This window comes from Carassius auratus, unplaced genomic scaffold (assembly GCF_003368295.1).
Source record: "Carassius auratus strain Wakin unplaced genomic scaffold, ASM336829v1 scaf_tig00011396, whole genome shotgun sequence".
In the NCBI taxonomy this organism is placed as follows: Eukaryota; Metazoa; Chordata; class Actinopteri; order Cypriniformes; family Cyprinidae; genus Carassius; species Carassius auratus.
The window spans coordinates 87,754-106,251 of NW_020524199.1; the positions used below are offsets into that span (position 1 = coordinate 87,754).

Here is an 18,498-nt window from a genome sequence, read left to right on the forward strand (position 1 = left end):
TTACAACTGTATCACAGATAACAAACAGTTTCCTTTCACTTGGGAAAAAAAAGTTTTTATTATAGTGTGCACTTGAGTTATCAGGGCAAAGCAGATTGTATATATTGAGGTCTGTCGGTCGAAGGTTGCACTCAGTAAAGTATTGGACCCGGTATTGTTGGTTTAAACAAAGGTCTCCGCTTAAAAGCTTAGAATAAGACAATAATTGCTAACCTGAGCTAAACCCGAGAAGATAAGTTCAACAGCACAATGTAGATGTTGCCAAGATAATCATACAGTTGCATGATAACCCATTGTAATCTTCTTTGTAACTCTTGTTGATGCATTATCTGCTCTAACAATAGTTGACCTGAAAGACAAAACTTGATATTGTCACAACATCTTTATGGTGTCTCATAGTAGGATACCAGCTAAAGCATCATGAAACCTTGATAAATTGTGTGAAAAATAAAACGTGAGATATAATGGCAAAATCAGCATGAGAAGCTTCCGTACTGGTTGTGGTGGACTTCAGTGAAGGCCAGTATTACAAGGGCTTTTGACATGAATGTGACACACAGCCAAGTATGGTGACCCATACTCAGAATATGTGCTCTGTATTTAACCCATCCAAAGCGCACACACACATACACACTGTGAACACACACACGGAGCAGTGGGCAGCCATTTATGCTGCGGTGCTCGAGGAGCAGCTGGGGGTTCGGTGCATTGCTCAAGGGCACCTCAGTTGTGGTATTGCCGGCCCAAGACTCGAACCCACAACCTTAGGGTTAGGAGTCAAACTTTCTAACCATTAAGTCATGACTTTCCAGACTTTCACAGCTTTTAATTATTCAGAAATGGTGTAGTTTTAAATATATGTAGGAATTTTTGTCAGATAAAAATGGTGGATTAATGTTTAAAAAAAAACTGGTGTTTGGTGATATATCTGGATTTGGAAAAAAAAATCTTTAATACAGTTTTTCTTGTTTTTTTTTTAAACTGAAGAGAGACTTTGTAAATCCAAACATAGGCCTAACATTTGGATGACATTTGAAGTTTACCATAAAATAATTTCAGTTGCAAATCTTCAATAATGAATGTATTACAGAAGGTTCTAATGCTGCTGTTGATTTCGCCTTTATATAGTGTGCACTATTTTCAGTTGTTTTTATGTGGAGATGCACCAGATGGATGTTTTTTCCTGTTAAATGTCTGTGGTTTCGCTTTATAAGATGCCGTTAGATTAAAAATTCATCTTTCAATTTTATTGTTATTTAATTCTGTGACAGTTTGCCTTGCATCTTGTGTGAATGGCATTTGAAGAACTAGCATTAAATGTTGTAGTATTTTGAGGCTTGGGCATTGCGATACTTCTATAGCACCGGTATACTCCTAATTAGTATTAGTTTTGCTTTACACTAATATTTGTTATGGCGCTTGTGGCAGTGTGCTTGAGTTGTGTTATTAATTGCAAATCTCTTACACATTTTGTAACACAGCACAGTAAATTGAGATTGAGTACTTGGGTATGAGAATGTTTCTAATGGATTGGATGTGCTTCCCCAATTATTTTCACATTTTATATGAATTGGCAATTTAATTATTTCAAACTAAATCAGTCCCCAAGTTGGTTTTTAACAAATCTTGGCCATCCCTTTTTTCACAGATCAGACATTCTTTGGCTTAACACTGTAATGACACCTGCTTCTTCGCTTAGCAAATGCAGGCCAATTATCTGAGTTATCTGGATCGTCGCTGCTCTGGAAAACAGATAGATTTAGCAGGTGCAACTGCACAAAGAAGTCTCAGAGACCCGCGAGACATGGGCTGGGAGCAGGCGGCCTGAAGGAAGTAGTTTCCACCCATCTCTGTTCAAGCTTAACCTTGGTAGACAAGAGACCACTGAAACCCGCCAATAGCTGTAACTTAACAGCCATGTCAATACATGCGTTTCATTACTCGGCTGTGGAAACTACCACATGCACACTCAGGGTGAGCCCAAGATGGTGATTTATGAATGCAGAAATTAATTCCAGACCTAGGCGTAATCTGCGCCTGGGAATACTGCCCTGGATGATATGATTTTTTATTTTATTATTATTATTATTATTTTTTTTTAGCTGTGGGTATATGGCAGGGCAAAATTGTAACTTAGGTTACTTTGTATAAATGCTTACTTAAAAGTGCCTATTTAAAATTTGTATTTTTTTCCAGGCAAAACTATTTTACAAAACCATTTGACATTTCATTTTTTTCTGAGTTATGACATATTCTTTCTTTTGTTATTCTTTCAAGAAGCTGTTGGGTCATTAGAAAACCTCACCAATGATGTATGTAGGTTAAAAGCAATAAACAGTGTAGGTCAAAAAATGCAGTCAGCTTTACCTGATGGTGGTGGAACCTGTTTTGTCTCTGTTGAAAGTTTAGCTAGGTATGCCCTTATCTTAAAATTTCCAAATGTATATATCATCTACATAGTAATTCTAGGGATGTAACAAGTCACCCAACTCATAATGCGAAACAAATCAGAATACTTATCTCACTCATTGCTTTTAACCACTTTTTTTTAAGGGAAGTCGTGGCCTAATGGTTAGAGGGTTGGACTCCCAATCGAAGGGTTGTGAGTTCTAGTCTCGGTCCGGCAGGAATTGTAGGTGGGAGGAGTGCATGATCAGCTCTCTCTCCACCTTCAATACCACGACTTAGGTGCCCTTGAGCAAGGCATCGAACCCCCAACTGCTCCCCGGGCGCCGCAGCATAAATGGCTGCCCACTGCTCCGGGTGTGTGCTCACAGTGTGTGTGTGTGTGTTCACTGCTCTGTGTGTGTTCACTCACTTCACTCACTCACTTCACTCACTTCACAATACGATTTTCTCACAGTTTTTTTAAGCCATATTATAAATCGAAAAGGTGTCCTTTTATTATTTCTCAGACAAAATGTTGCACTTTTCTTTGTGAAATTGAAATGTCAAATACAGAACTAAATCGAAATTTTAAAACAAAACAAATTAATAAATAAAAATTAATGTTTTTATATGAACAAGGCTTTGAATGTGCTCTTTCCATTCATAAATTAGCGGCAACCACTGCATTTTTATCATGATAAAAAACAAATCATGCATGGAGTATGAGCAGTTTTTGATTTTCTTTAGGTTGTATGATTTCAATTTTTTTTTATCAAAAACAGAATGGTCTGACTCCTAGTTTTGTGGAACTATACTATATCAAACTAACAAAAGGAAACAAAAACTGCAGATGGGCTGAATTAGAATGCTAATTTACTCTCTGACAGCAGGTGGCATTTATGGAACAGCAGAAACACATTTTTGTCCTTGGTCACCACTGTAAACTAGGACGGGGCGATTTTTCAGATTTTATCGATTAATTTGAATTTAATGTTTTGACACAATTTTATATTTTAGAATTCGAGGAATCGTGATTTTTAATAGAAATATTACCAAACATTAGAATTAGACACTTTGACAATATGCCAATGATAACAGTAAAGAGAAAAGAACGATTCAACGGGATTTTGGTGCATGTGATTAACAGCTCATGTGTGACGCACTCAAATGGCTAGGCGACATTCACACAGAATGCCCTTTTGTGTTGACAAAAATGCGACGTGGCAGTGGAATAAGAAAAATATGCAAGGAGATGGGAGTGGACTTCTTTTAAATTGAGTGCCACATATTTAGAAGGCCATTTCATGCACGAGACACTGCAAGAGATACGAGTGCAGCAGTCAATGTGCAGTGTCCATGTTTACATAGAAAAAAAAACTATGGAAAAACAGGCTAAAGTGAACTGTAGGCTAACTATTACTGTATGCCTGATATTTCATGTTTGCATCGTGGTGACAGGTTATAAGCTGCTGTTGTTTTTACAGAACATTTATAGTTAATAATAGTCTACTGGTATTATACTTTCAGTTATTTAAAAATTACTATATTTTAGAGATTCGTTTTTTTTTTTTAAAAGCATTTTCTCTGTATTATTTCTGGGCATATATGTATAAGAAAAGTTTGTACAAGATGTAGTTTGTGCATCTTTTCTGCAAAGATATTTAACAAGTTATTTTTGTAACATTTACATCATGTTGACTACTTTGTGTGTGGTGCCCTGTTAGAAAGTTTTAAATCTAGTTAAAAAAAATAGTAAAAAAAAAAATAGGTCAAAACGGCCAAACATTCTGAAAAAAATAGAGATCTACATTTTTTTGCCATATCGCCCACAAGTGGCAATGCATTTAATATGAATTATACAGAGGCAAGGTGAATCGTTACATACAAGTAATGTTGACATTTTCACAAACATTAGTGAAATCCATTTTCTGTAATGTCAATTGACTTATGCTTTCAGCCATTTGTCCAAATACCACACATACAAGTCAGTGTGGAGGGTTTGTTTTCAAGAAATTGTGTCTGGTGTTTTTTTGTTTTGTTTTTTTTGTCATGAAAAATATAAGTGGCAACCTAAAGAAATTTATAGGGTGACATTAAGATTTATTGGACATTTTAAGAAAGTCCATAGAGACACTCATTCAGTCTGTTACCTTACCCAGGAGAGATGGAAAAACAATAGAGAGAGAAGCTCTCAGCAGAACGATGGGGAAAGATAAGACATTTTCCATCTAAACTGAGAATATCCACAAAAAGGCTTTCTTTGACCTCAGATAGGTTAGTTTAATTGGGGCGTGCATAGCAGGTGTTTTTTTTTCTTCTTCTTTTTTGTTTTTCATGTCTAGATGCTTGAAAAATTCTGCTTCATTCACCCTTTTCTGTAATATTATTGCAGGTGCTGAGACACTTGGGTTGGATCCTTAAAAAGCGTTTGCCTGGTGAAAATAAAGCTGATAGTGTGGTGAGTATAAATGCATGTTGTTGCTAAGATGGCTTTTTTTCCTTTAATGAAATCTAGATATATGTAGTGTGTGTGCGTGTCTATATATATATATATATATATATATATATATATATATATATATATATATATATATATATAATATATATAAAGCTGGGCTCTGTTTTTGCAAACTGTTCCCTGATATATACACCATTGTTTTAACTAATTTATTTATTTATTTATTTTTGAATGTTGTATGAAATGTCCAGTGTCACTCTTTCATATGACAGGGAGGAGGGGAGTTCAGTGAGAATCCTGGAATCATTAAAGTGATTGATAATATAGGCATTACAAGTAGTAAATACTGGTAGATGTAGAGACCGACAAAATAGACTTAAGGCTTAAGAACACTGTATACACCACTGTTCAAAAGGTTTGTGTCTGTAAGATACTTTTTTGTGAAAAATACAAGGAAAAAATCGATTAAAAACCAATAGAATTGTGAAATATTAATGCAGCTTGAAATAACTGTTTTCTGTTTGAATGAATATATACAGTATTGTTCAAAATAATAGCAGTACAATGTGACTAACCAGAATAATCAAGGTTTTTAGTATATTTTTATTGCTACGTGGCAAACAAGTTACCAGTAGGTTCAGTAGATTGTCAGAAAACAAACAAGACCCAGCATTCATGATATGCACGCTCTTAAGGCTGTGCAATTGGGCAATTAGTTGAAAGGGGTATGTTCAAAAAAATAGCAGTGTCTACCTTTGACTGTACAAACTCAAAACTATTTTGTACAAACATTTTTTTTTTCTGGGATTTAGCAATCCTGTGAATCACTAAACTAATATTTAGTTGTATGACCACAGTTTTTTAAAACTGCTTGACATCTGTGTGGCATGGAGTCAACCAACTTGTGGCACCTCTCAGCTGTTATTCCACTCCATGATTCTTTAACAACATTCCACAATTCATTCACATTTCTTGGTTTTGCTTCAGAAACAGCATTTTTGATATCACCCCACAAGTTCTCAATTGGATTAAGGTCTGGAGATTGGGCTGGCCACTCCATAACATTAATTTTGTTGGTTTGGAACCAAGACTTTGCCCGTTTACTAGTGTGTTTTGGGTCATTGTCTTGTTGAAACAACCATTTCAAGGGCATGTCCTCTTCAGCATAGGGCAACATGACCTCTTCAAGTATTTTAACATATGCAAACTGATCCATGATCCCTGGTATGCGATAAATAGGCCCAACACCATAGTAGGAGAAACATGCCCATATCATGATGCTTGCACCTCCATGCTTCACTGTCTTCACTGTGTACTGTGGCTTGAATTCAGAGTTTGGGGGTCGTCTCACAAACTGCCTGTGGCCCTTGGACCCAAAAAGAACAATTTTACTCTCATCAGTCCACAAAATGTTCCTCCATTTCTCTTTAGGCCAGTTGATGTGTTCTTTGGCAAATTGTAACCTCTTCTGCACATGCCTTTTTTTAACAGAGGGACTTTGCGGGGGATTCTTGAAAATAGATTAGCTTCACACAGACGTCTTCTAACTGTCACAGTACTTACAGGTAACTCCAGACTGTCTTTGATCATCCTGGAGGTGATCATTGGCTGAGCCTTTGCCATTCTGGTTATTCTTCTATCCATTTTGATGGTTGTCTTCCGTTTTCTTCCACGTCTCTCTGGTTTTGCTCTCCCTTTTAAGGCATTGGAGATCATTTTAGCTGAACAGCCTATCATTTTTTGCACCTCTTTATAGGTTTTCCCCTCTCTAATCAACTTTTTAATCAAAGTACGCTGTTCTTCTGAACAATGTCTTGAACGACCCATTTTCCTCAGCTTTCAAATGCATGTTCAACAAGTGTTGGCTTCATCCTTAAATAGGGGCCACCTGATTCACACCTGTTTCTTCACAAAATTGATGACCTCAGTGATTGAATGCCACACTGCTATTTTTTTGAACACACCCCTTTCAACTAATTCAACTAATTGCCCAATTGCACAGCCTTAAGAGCGTGCATATCATGAATGCTGGGTCTCATTTGTTTTCTGAGAATCTACTGAACCTACTGGTAACTTGTTTGCCACGTAGCAATAAAAAAATATACGAAAAACCTTGATTATTCTGGTTAGTCACATTGTACTGCTATTATTTTGAACAATACTGTATACCAGATATATATAAAGACCAAAATTCTTTCACAACCACCAAACCTGTCCCTAACTTTTCCCGTATTCCACCTCAATAGCAGCAAAAGTGTTTTACAATAAAATAAGAACACAATAAGTACATTTTTTTTATGTTAGTACATAGTAGGTTAAGGCCACCTAATATAAATTGTGAACAAAATAAATAAATCTGTCTAAATAGGACTGCCTTCATATTTCGAATATTCAAAAAAATTTACTTATTTCTATGTAGTTTTTTATTGGTATGTTTAAGGGTGGGTTAGGGTGTAAGGGATGGGTTCAACATGTGATTCAACGTGTAATTCAATTCAGAGAAATTCAAAATTACGGTAATTAACTTCCATAAAGGTCAAGGGGTCATTATACACCTTGACAGTGACAGCACAACATTTTTTATAGTGTGTAATGTGATCATAAAGCTACTATCTTCAGACTTCCTACTCCAAATCATGATGGCATTACAATGTTTTAGGGTATAGTAATAATCATGCATTGGAAAATTTGAAAACAATGCGAAGCAGGATAAATCATTGTGTGTCTCAGAGCAATACGGAGTGATACAGACTTAGCCATTTAAATTATAAAGTCCTACTGCTAGTCATTTATTTTGTAAAAATGTAGTGTTTTGAAGTCAGTGTTCTCTACAAAAACATTTATTAGCTTCAAATTAGCTTCAGTCATGATTCATTAACTGATACACCACCAAACGCAGAGTTTCCCACTGATAATTACAGCATTGTAGTAGTGTTAATGTGAAAGCAACCATTATCGTATGCACCCGACTGTCATCAGATCACAAACTTAGATGGTGCTTAGGCTGTAATTTATAAATTTAACAATCTGCTATTTATAATTGGCCAGAGGTGACAACTTTATCCCAAGTTGCCTTTATTGGTAACTATTATGTTTAATGTATTGGCGAATGCTAATGCACTCCGATAAGAACAATGAATGAGTCTGTGTGTACTGGCGCTCTGGCTCTAGCTATAGTAAGTGATTTTGGCAGGTGGTGATATGATGTAACCCTTCTGAACAGCTCCAGCGAGATCATGTTCCAGCAGACCTTTAGGCAGTGCTTGTTCCACATGTTCCAGAAACACCCCATCCTAAGGGTTTACATGTGTAAAAAACACAGCAGCAGAACTGGGTCGAAGGGTAGTTACCTCTATAATTCCTTTATGGCTGTAGATAAGATGCCTTCCCTGTTAACCGGGTCTCAACAGACCTTGAATATGTTACTTATTAGTAATTTCTGCTGTCTGAGTTGCGTTATAGTGAGTTCCTGGAAACGCTGTCAGTGCACTCAGTTCACATGGAGATGAATAACTCTCCTAACTGACCGGGAGTGGTTAAACCAATCTGCTTTTAATTATTGAGCTCCAGCATTGAATATGGTCTTTTCTTTGCCTGGTCACATGCTGGATACTCTAGGTTTGCCAATTAAACCAAACACATTTGAGGTTACATCATTGCTATTCTGACAATATGTCAGATCATATGTTACCCCAGTGTCAAAAGAGGGAAAATTATTTCTATAACTTATTACCTATACACTTAGGGATGCACCGATCATGATTTTTCATGACCGATAACAAATTTTTTTACAAGCAAACTGGCTGATTACAATACCGATTTCCTTTTCTTTTTTTTCTTTTTTTTTGTAAGCAACAAACAAGAAAGAAGGAAAGTATGCATAAAAAAGATGTTTATTTGGTATTTAATAGGGCAAACTGACTTTTGGCTATTGAAAACCATAACTGTAAACATCTGAAATGAATAGCAGTAACTGCACAGTAAGAAGCCTACATTCAATACAAACATAGATGGTACAAACATTAGCATTTAGCTTTTGTTTTTGAATTGGGTTGAAACTACATAGAAATGGCCTTTAATTTCACATGGTTACAGTTAAGTTTTCATTTAAGGCAACAACTGCATAAATTCAATAAGATGTTTCTTAATCAGCATGCAGTATTTGTTTCAGTTTTTAAGTTTGGTTTTACATTTAAAAAAGTTCTTTACCAGTGAAACTAAATAAGAGTATGCTGTATAAAAAATTATTCTAAAATGTTAAAATCAAATAATGTCGGTGCGAATAAAACAAAGATGCAAAGTGTTTCATTCATCCAATTAAAAAAAAAGTAATGATAAATTCATATCTATTTTTTTTTTTACTTGAGCCAATGAATCGGCCCCTTTTTTCATTATGCTACAGCAGGTGATTTTTAAATGTATGCAAGTTCTTTACAAAAAAAAAAAAGTATTGTCACAATTTACTCCGTCTCGTTTCTCATCCAACATGCGAGAAGTTGAGCTGAACATCCCTTCACTGTCTTCGCTTGTGCAGGGACAGGTACAGTACGCTCGCGCAGCTTCAGTGAGCGCAGGAATGGCTCTTATTTTGTGCAGTAGGCTGTTCACTTCCTGATGTCTGTGACCCAGACTTGTAGCTCCAGTTCCGGTCAACCAGTGTATCCCTACTATATAACTTTTTTTTTTTTTGCCATGAATACAGTAAATTGATCAAAAGTGAACTTTTTTTAATGTGTCTGACACTCCCTTTGAGTTAAAATAAACCAATATCCTGGAATATGAACTGCTGTGAAGAGAGAGCTGAAGATAAACACCGAGCCGAGCCAGATAACGAATAAAAGATTGACTCGTTCTCGAGTCAAGAACCGGTTGCATCGGTTTTGGATCACCGGTAGTGATAGGAAGTTCGGTTCTTTTCCGCAAACCGGTTCTTTCGGACAGTTCCATTCAATAAACTGGTTGAAGAAAATGGTTCACTGGTTCTTTTGCGCTCAATGTAATGACGTCATTGTCAATGATTGCCCTTGATTCAAGCCTTCGGTTTACCCGTGCTCATAACATTAGCACAGAATGAGTTCAGAATCAATCACCAAAAGAATCAGTTCGGTTCAGACGCAATGTGTGTCAGTCTGCTTCACACTGAATCACGCATGCGCAGCATCATCAGCTCCTCGTTTCTCGAATCAGACGCTTCCGGCAGCAACGGTTCTTGAATCGAGAATGAGTCAATCTTTTGTTCGTTATCTGGCTTGGCTCGGTGTTCATCTTCTGTTCTCTCTTCACAGCAGTTCAGTCAGTGTACTGTTTGAGGAAATGAATTACTCCCAGATATTCGTTTGTTTTAGCTCAGAGGGAGAGTCAGCCACATTAAAAAGTTCACAGCTGAAGTCATTTGTGGATTAATGCTTATTGGAGACGCGGACCGTTTTAAACGATTCAGTTCGATTCTGTGAACTTATTCAAGAAGAAGCGGTTAAATCGAATGATTCGTTCACGAACCTGATATCACTAAACCACTTGAACGCGCTCACAACAGACCCAGAAGAGAAGACAATGCTGACTAAAGTCATATTTTTTGTTATTTTTGAACCAAAATGTATTTTCGATGCTTCAACAAATTCTAACTGACATGGACCGTATACCGTACACACCGTATACCGGACAGAAAGCTCTCGGACTTAATCTAAAATATCTTAAACTGTGTTCCAAAGATTAACAGGGGTTTTACGGGTTTGGAACGACATGAGGGTGAGTCATTAATGACACAATTTTCATTTTGGGGTGAACTATCCCTTTAAACTAATTAGGACAAGCTGATTTGTTTATGCTGCATATGCAGCCAATGAGCTTGCTGCTTTACATTCAAATGGTTAGCTTTCACTAGAGCATTTCGCAGTGTACTTTCAGAGTTCCTTTGAAACCTTCTACCTCCCCAGCTCCACCTGTATAGATCTGCTTGTTTAGTCTTAAATACTCGCAACACCTTCCCCAGCTTAAATAGTATTAAATACTCACAGCACTGTGTAGGCGTATGTATTAGCAGTAGCAAGTTCATGTACTTGATTTGCAGTAGCAATAACCAACAGCAGCAATTTAAGAGCAGCAGCATAGCAGATCTATTCCGCCATGACCAAATACTGTACATTAACATAGTCTTATCCATTACCGTGCTAAAATCTCCTGAGAGATGTCATGATAGAAATAACATAATTATTCAAATAATTCTAATTTCTTTTGTATTTATGGAAAAATATGTTCTGGAAAGGTTTTCTAAGATTCAAGCCTTGAGGTGCTGCAGTGCATTCTGCTTTTCACTTAGCTCATAACACATTTGTCCTTTGACCTACACTTCAATGCCTCACCTTCCAACATGGTGTTTAATTTAGTGATTCATACTACAGAAAAACTGTGTAGGCTGTAGGGTCAGCTTCAGCTGCTTTACTCATAGTTTAGCTCTTTAGCTGCTGGCAATCAAGCCACACTTAGTTTCACTCGTTAGCAGAGGCAAATAAGTTCATTAAACAAGCTCAGCAGGTCTGTGTCTGTGCTGCAGCACATGAAATAAGCTCCAGGATTGTTCAGTTACAGGATGGTTTCATTTTCACATAGATTCAAAGACAACAGGCTGTTGATTTGTTGATTAATTAAGCAATAACAGAGGACTAATTAATGCTGAGTGGGTACATGTTGGTATGTTAATTAGCATAAAAATTATTTAGAAACAAACAGTCAATATTGATAATTATTCTTTTTTTAGTAGAATCAATTCTAGAAAGGAGACTGTTTTTTTTTTGGTAACCCTTTTAAAAATGTTTTTTATTATTTTTATTTTTTTTATGCTTCCTTTTTCTGTAAAAAACAAGTCACATTGTTGTTTTTCTAAATGACATGCATAGAGTTCTCAAAGAGCCGGAGGAAGGTAAAAACGTTATGCAATCCCCATGATCCTCCAGGAATCCAGGCAGTTTAGATCTTGTCCTCATGTTACCTCCCATTCTTGTTGTCCTCTGTCAAGTCCTGGTTTGGAGCAGCGCATCGCCTCCCTTTCCAGCGACTCCCACCTGTGAGCCAAAGATAAAATCGTTGATATGAGTCAACATTTCATTACAAAAATGCTGTGAACAGCCACCTCAGACAGAAAAGTGAGAGCCGCGCTCACCCAGAAGCAGTGTCACAACATATGCAGATAACCTTCCCCGTCTCTGATATGTCCTTCTGTTACATCAGCCACAAGCTTGACTGTTTTCAGAAGTTGCCATGTGGTGTTTACTTTGAGCTGTTGGGCTCAGGATTTGACACCTTCAAAGATTTAAAATTAGGTTTACAAAAATTAGCCATGCAACAGCATAAAAATGGAGGTTTCAACATTGTATTTGTCAAAAGATGCAGGCTGTTTGTTTGTTAATGAAATGCCATCAGATCCACCTTAATCGTTGTGATATTTAATAATCACCAAAAAAATGACTTTTCAGTTTGTAAAATATAATTTCTTGTTTATTTCTTTAAAATATGACTTCTACATGATATATCTGCAATCATCTTTACTTTTGATTGTGAACGAGAGCCAACTTTCAAGCGTTCAATACATGTGCAAAGCAGCGTGTCTGTAAATGTGCAATTCTGTGGCATTTTCATACTGATTTGTAAGCTAGTTTAAGTTACAAACCATAGTAGCAAATTGATTCTGGTATGAGAGTTTAAAAAAAATGTTTTAATCACTTTACAAGTGAGCCATTGCAAACAATCTCAGAAAATCGAAAATATAAAAAAAACATTAATCAAGGATTTTTTTAAAACCGAGTGTATAGAGGTAATCTTTCATTTGCATTAAAATGTGTTTATTTAAAAGTCATACATTTCAACTTCATGATGTTCTTTTATGATTTTGAACAAGCCTGACTGTTGGAAATGCAGTTGGCTTTAAATGCTTTAGAGTCTTTTGTCCTTTACAGAATGACTTAGACTCAACTTGGAACCGAAACAAGACTGTTTAATGATCCCATAGTGTCTGTGGTTACATGCTTTTATAGGAAATGAGCTGGATGTTAAAATACATTCTCTTGTGTGCAGAGATGACTATATTTAAGCTATACGATGACATACTGAAGAGTGCAAACACTGTGTTTGTAACTGATGGATCCATTATGGCAGAGCTGTCATCTGCAGGGCAGCGGTTAAAGGATTCTTAATAAAATGCACTTTGAGGCCTATGGTGGATGTATACGTTTTCGACCACAGCCAGTGTGATCCATTGACCTGCTTCTAGGACAATTCACACAAAAGAAGAAGAGTAGGGCAATCCATTTATGCCCCTGATGTGTCATATTTCCCCCACCCCTCCATGTTCAGACAGACACTGATGGATCCAGATCCTAAAGTAGGTCAGGTGAGGTTATGCGTTAATCTCGCTGGTCCAGTTTGATTTGATTTTTCGCCCTTCGGAGAGTAGGTTGCATCACAAGCAGTTTAGTCCATCATTTGTCCTAATCGCTTGTGACAGCAATCGCTAGCGTGTGGCATCTAATAAGCAAAGGTCATGGTTCCTGCCGGATTGACTGGCTTGCTTTGCCTTTGGACTCAACCTGATTGTTAGATGCTGATGGAGGGATGCGAACCATATGCCGATTTCTCCAAAAGCGTCTGGTGGAAATGGTGTTGACATAATTGCCTTGAAATGAGGAAGAAAAATGGTACTATTGTCTGGATGCGGGGTGACGTTAGCACGTCTGCTTCAGAGCTGCTCTGTTATTTGCTGTGACATTGCTTCGGTTTACAAGTGTTTGATGAGGAGCAGTTAGAGGAATATAATATAAACATACAATTAAAATTGTATGAAATTATTATATTGTACGTTATATTGTATTATATATATATATATATATATATATATATATATATATATATATATATATATATATATATATATATATATATATATATATATATATATATATATATCCCTAACGTGTGTGTTTGTGGGTGTATATGTATGTGTGTATGCACTATGCATATTTACACTACTGTTCAAAAGTTTAGGATCAGAACGATTTTGTTTGTTTCCAAAGGAGTTTCTTATGCTCATCAAGTCTTCATTTATTTGATCAAAAATATAAGAATTTTTTTTGTGAAAATACTATTTTGATGTTTTTCATTCAAATATTAAAATGTAATTTATTCCTGAGAGGCAATGCTAAATTTTCATTATCATTACTCCAGTCTTCAGTGTCGAACAATCCTTTAGAAATCATTCTAATATGCTTTGTGTGTGTGTGTATATGTGCATACAGTGTAATTTATATAAGATAATAATAAGGATAGCATAGTTTTTTTAATTAATAAAGTAGTGTTTTATGACTTGCCCTATTATTACAATACATGGTTGCATTTAATATTTTTATTCATATATTAAATATTTTCTAATTTACTTTGTCGTTAACATCAACATCATTTTTATATATTTGTTGTTGTTATTCTTTAAATATGAAGCAATGTTTACATAATTGATGCACAGTACTTTATGGCTACATACCATTTTGTGTAATTCATTTGTAAATACAGTTTCTAATATTAATAATTTCTAATAATGTTTTTAATATTTGTTGTTTCTTATTTTTTTTATGAAGTCATTCATATTTTAGCATATGTAACGGATGAATTAAATATAACTATATTTAAATGTTTATCTCAAGTGCTGACACTTTAGAATCAACTATAACGTAAAAGCAACTATAAGCGAAGGTGTGCACTGGAGTGCTTTTAAAACATTGCTCCGCGCTCGACCAGCCTGACACCAGAGTATAGGCACCAGCAATAATCTGAGATTGGGCCAGAACTATATCTTGGTCCTTTTTTCCTCCCACATCTACTTTAACATGCTTTGTGTGAATTTTAGGAGTAATCATTTGTTCATTTGTAATCAGTTGTTTATCTGTCTGTATTATTGCTTGGAAAGCAGGTCAAACATAATCTCCTCAATTCATGGCACTCTTGAGACAGATTCTTAGTGCTTAGGCTTTTGGGATATTTTCTTTTGTGCTTAATTGGTGGAAGTGGAGCACTGACTGTGACGAGTGTCTTGAGGAATTTGCGTCCAACGGTCAGTGTTACACAAGAACACAAGCTCTCCAAGCTTCTCATTGTTCACTGAGGCCCTCAGAGGTTTGAGAGGATCAAGTTCACTGTTGTCAAGGGAGTCGTGTGAAAAGCCCAGAGTACCACTGCCACACATACCGAAAGGTGTAATCAGCCTCTTCTAAATAGTTAAGTGTGTAGGTTTTCAATGCTAAAATACTTTCTCCTTTCAGTTCAATGAGGCTACTGTTAGTCATTCAGCTGGATGTTGACATAAGGAAGAGTGTAAACACTGGCTTTGTGGTGCTTTCAAAATATTACTGTTTGCATCATCAGCCTGACATTCTTCAGGCTGGTTTATACTTCTGCATCAGACCTATGCCTTAGCTTCTACGCCGTAGGCTGTGCATCAGTTTTCATTTATACTTCTGCATCATTGTCCACGTCAACGTGCAGATCACATGCAAACCGCTAGTCTGCCGTGACCATGGGCATGTTTCTTGTGTAACCTGCAGTACTACGGCAAAAGCAGAAGAAGCTGCTCGTCGGAGAAGCATTACAGCCGTGACTGCTGCAAAAAAATATCAAAGAGCATGATTTAGAGATGATGACAGAACAGGAGATGGTGGCATTCTTTCAGTCTCCACAAGGACTTGTACCATGGCAGAACAACTGTTTGTTGTGGACAACAACATGATGTAATGCTATGTTTCATAATAAATAAGGTTGTTCTTTGCGATGTTTTATTTTAAAATAAGATGCTGAAATACAGTTGGCTAAATTGGCACAGTGGGCGGGTTTTACAAACCAAAACAAAGACTGACATTCCGGCCCAGATCGCACTTTTTTTTTTAGATTAAATAAAATTTTACAAAAATATATTCATGCATTTAGACGCTTTCATCCAAAGCTACTTACAGTGCATTCAGGCTAACATTTTTTGCCTAACAAAAAAACAAATGCGTTACCTTAGCATGTTTCTTAAATATCTGTAAACATATTAGGGTATTTTATGCTTTAGTAGATCTTAATCTTACATACAGCACCTTTAAATTTACTTAAAACCTTTTTTCTTGAAAAAGTTAGATGTGTACAAAACATTTATTTGGTTACAGTACCTGATAATGGATTTTATTACTTTTTTATTTTATATTAAAACCAAAATATATGTGTTTTTAATTTAAAGAGTATTCTTTTATTATTTATATTATTTTATTTCAAAAGATACTCTTATTCGCCACTTGACCGTATTTAATCCGTCTGGAGCTGGAGGAAAATGACTTCATCACCGTTTCTGATTAGCAGACTCTATTCTGCATGGCCTTCTTTGACATTATGGCTATAAACTGGGCTGTTATCAGTCCGTAACTCGATAGCCATATGTTATACCTTTCACCCAAACCAGTTAAAAAGCATTTCCTCTCAGACTTCCCCACAGCCTTGAATAACAGTACAAACTCCTTCACCCCAAGTGCATGCGCTCCACTGTTATGCAACCCACGCCGCCCTTTGATTATACAATGAAGATTACGCTACACACCAAGCATCCTCCAGCACACCAAAATGTCGTCCAAGCAGAGATCTTATTGTGATATTTGCATTCCTGAAGGCGATTTATGAGGCTCACATGGCAATATATCTCATGGAGGTCCGTGACCCATTTCAATAAAAGCTCTTTCTTGTTTCATGTCTACAAGGGAATTTCCCCACCCGTGGTTTCTTTACTTGAACTAATGTTGCCCACTGTAAATGCCAGGAGTTCCCTGCTCTGTTTTACAGGCTAGGTGGTCCTGAATAGCAGGGGTGATTCATTGGAAGGTAGCGTTCCTCCTCAGTATCGACTCAAGCCACTCGATAATATAGATGAACACTCTGCCACTTTTGCAGGGATTTAATTTGGCTATGCTGTGAGATAAAACGCATTGATCCAGTGGCACCGTTCTACCTGATTTGATTGGACGCCACAGTATCTCTGTTATCTGATTGGCGTGGACACACTGCCTTTTGATGATGTTCCTATTTGCATGCTTTTGCATATTTTATGAAGGGAACCCAAGACGAGCAACTCTAATGTTTGAGAAGTTCAGCCAGCTAACTAAGCATTCGTCGGCAGGCTAAGTGTTACTCAAAAACAAGCTGTAGTTGGTTAAGAAGAGAGCAGGTAGGTGTTATGTCACACGATGGCACAGTCTACAAACAGAACGAAACCCCATCGCTCAAAAAAACAATTTGCGAAAAAAACCTGAGGAGGCAGCTAAAACCATCCCTTTCGCTAGCAAACCACATCCTATGACTAAACGCAGGGCAATGGGGGAACACTTTCCACTTCACTGCTCTGTATAAATAAGGATGCGATCTGGAATGGCGGACACCAAGGTCATGAGGAAATGGGTCACTTTTCAGAATAAGCCCACTTGTGGTTCTGCAGCATCTCGATGTGGAACTGAAAATATGTTTGTGCTCGGAGATGCTCTTTTCTGGAGGAAGTCCAATGCTGAGCGGACGTCTTGAAATTGTGGCGAAATATAGAGCGAGCATGAAATATTATTTGAATAAACAACCCTAAACTGTATGTAAACAAAATACCTTAATAGTGTAATGTGTTGCTTGTCTGCTTTAAATCACAATTTAACCAGTATTTAGAGAGTGTCAAATCTAGGTCATGTTTTAATTTCAAGTAAATGTTCCTGCGCTTAAAAAATCAACACATCTGTTAGAGCTAACGGACATTTTGGCAGCTCTGTAAAGCCAAAGTCACAATGAATCCATGTGTCAAACTCAAGTAAACAGAAGTATTTTGTAGTAGCCCTCATGTAAACACTTTCAGTGGCAGATGATTTTACTGCTCCGTAGTCTTGGTGCAACAGCGCCCCCACTGTGCAATGTCCACTTTGGTACTACAATCTGTTATTCAGCCATGCAGGGCTGTGAAGCCTTTGGTAACCTCTGGCAGCATAGTACACGCTCAGGTTTGGGCTGACAAAAGAGAGCTTTTACCCCCTTATTGCACTGTAAAAGAGGCTTTTTATACACGCTATGACTGGAAGGCAGAGAGCCTTGCAATATCCATATCTTTTCCAATGTCGTTTTTACCGTATATTATTTGAGCTGGATTTTTGATGTTGTTTTTGTCTTTTCTCTCTCAGGCTAGTGTCCTGTGTGCTGACCTCATGGTGTAAGCAGGTGTGAAGATGAGTATTAGCAGCGATGAGGTCAATTTCCTGGTGTATAGATACCTGCAGGAGTCAGGTAGGTGCTGCTTAATTCAAGACCGCCCAAATCAACACTCCAGAACTATAACTGTTTCGCAGCTTTTGCTTTTTTACAGTTATAATTAATAAAAACACCTACATGTCTTCTGGATCCACATGAAAAAATGCCCATCAGAGAATTACTTTCACTCTTTATTGGAAATAACTCACAGATATGTAAACATCTAATAATAGTAATATGTACTATTAACGTTGATTACAGTAAAACACTGTTCTCAGTCAGGTTGTTCTTTGAGTTAGCATGCACACACACACACACACACACACACACACGATACCCTCCACATTGCTGTGAGCTTGGAGAGAAAG

The 18,498-nt window shown here is 36.9% G+C and overlaps 1 long non-coding RNA gene across 1 annotated transcript in view; it reads left to right on the plus strand.

Moving 5' to 3' along the window:
• LOC113073144 (uncharacterized) overlaps positions 1–18,219 on the plus strand; it is a 43,602-nt gene extending 25,383 nt beyond the window's left edge. The window contains exons 3-4 of the long non-coding RNA XR_003280452.1: positions 4,781–4,846; positions 18,064–18,219. This is a non-coding gene — a long non-coding RNA (uncharacterized LOC113073144). The remainder of the gene's footprint in view (positions 1–4,780; positions 4,847–18,063) is intronic.
• The last annotated feature ends 279 nt before the right edge of the window (positions 18,220–18,498 follow it).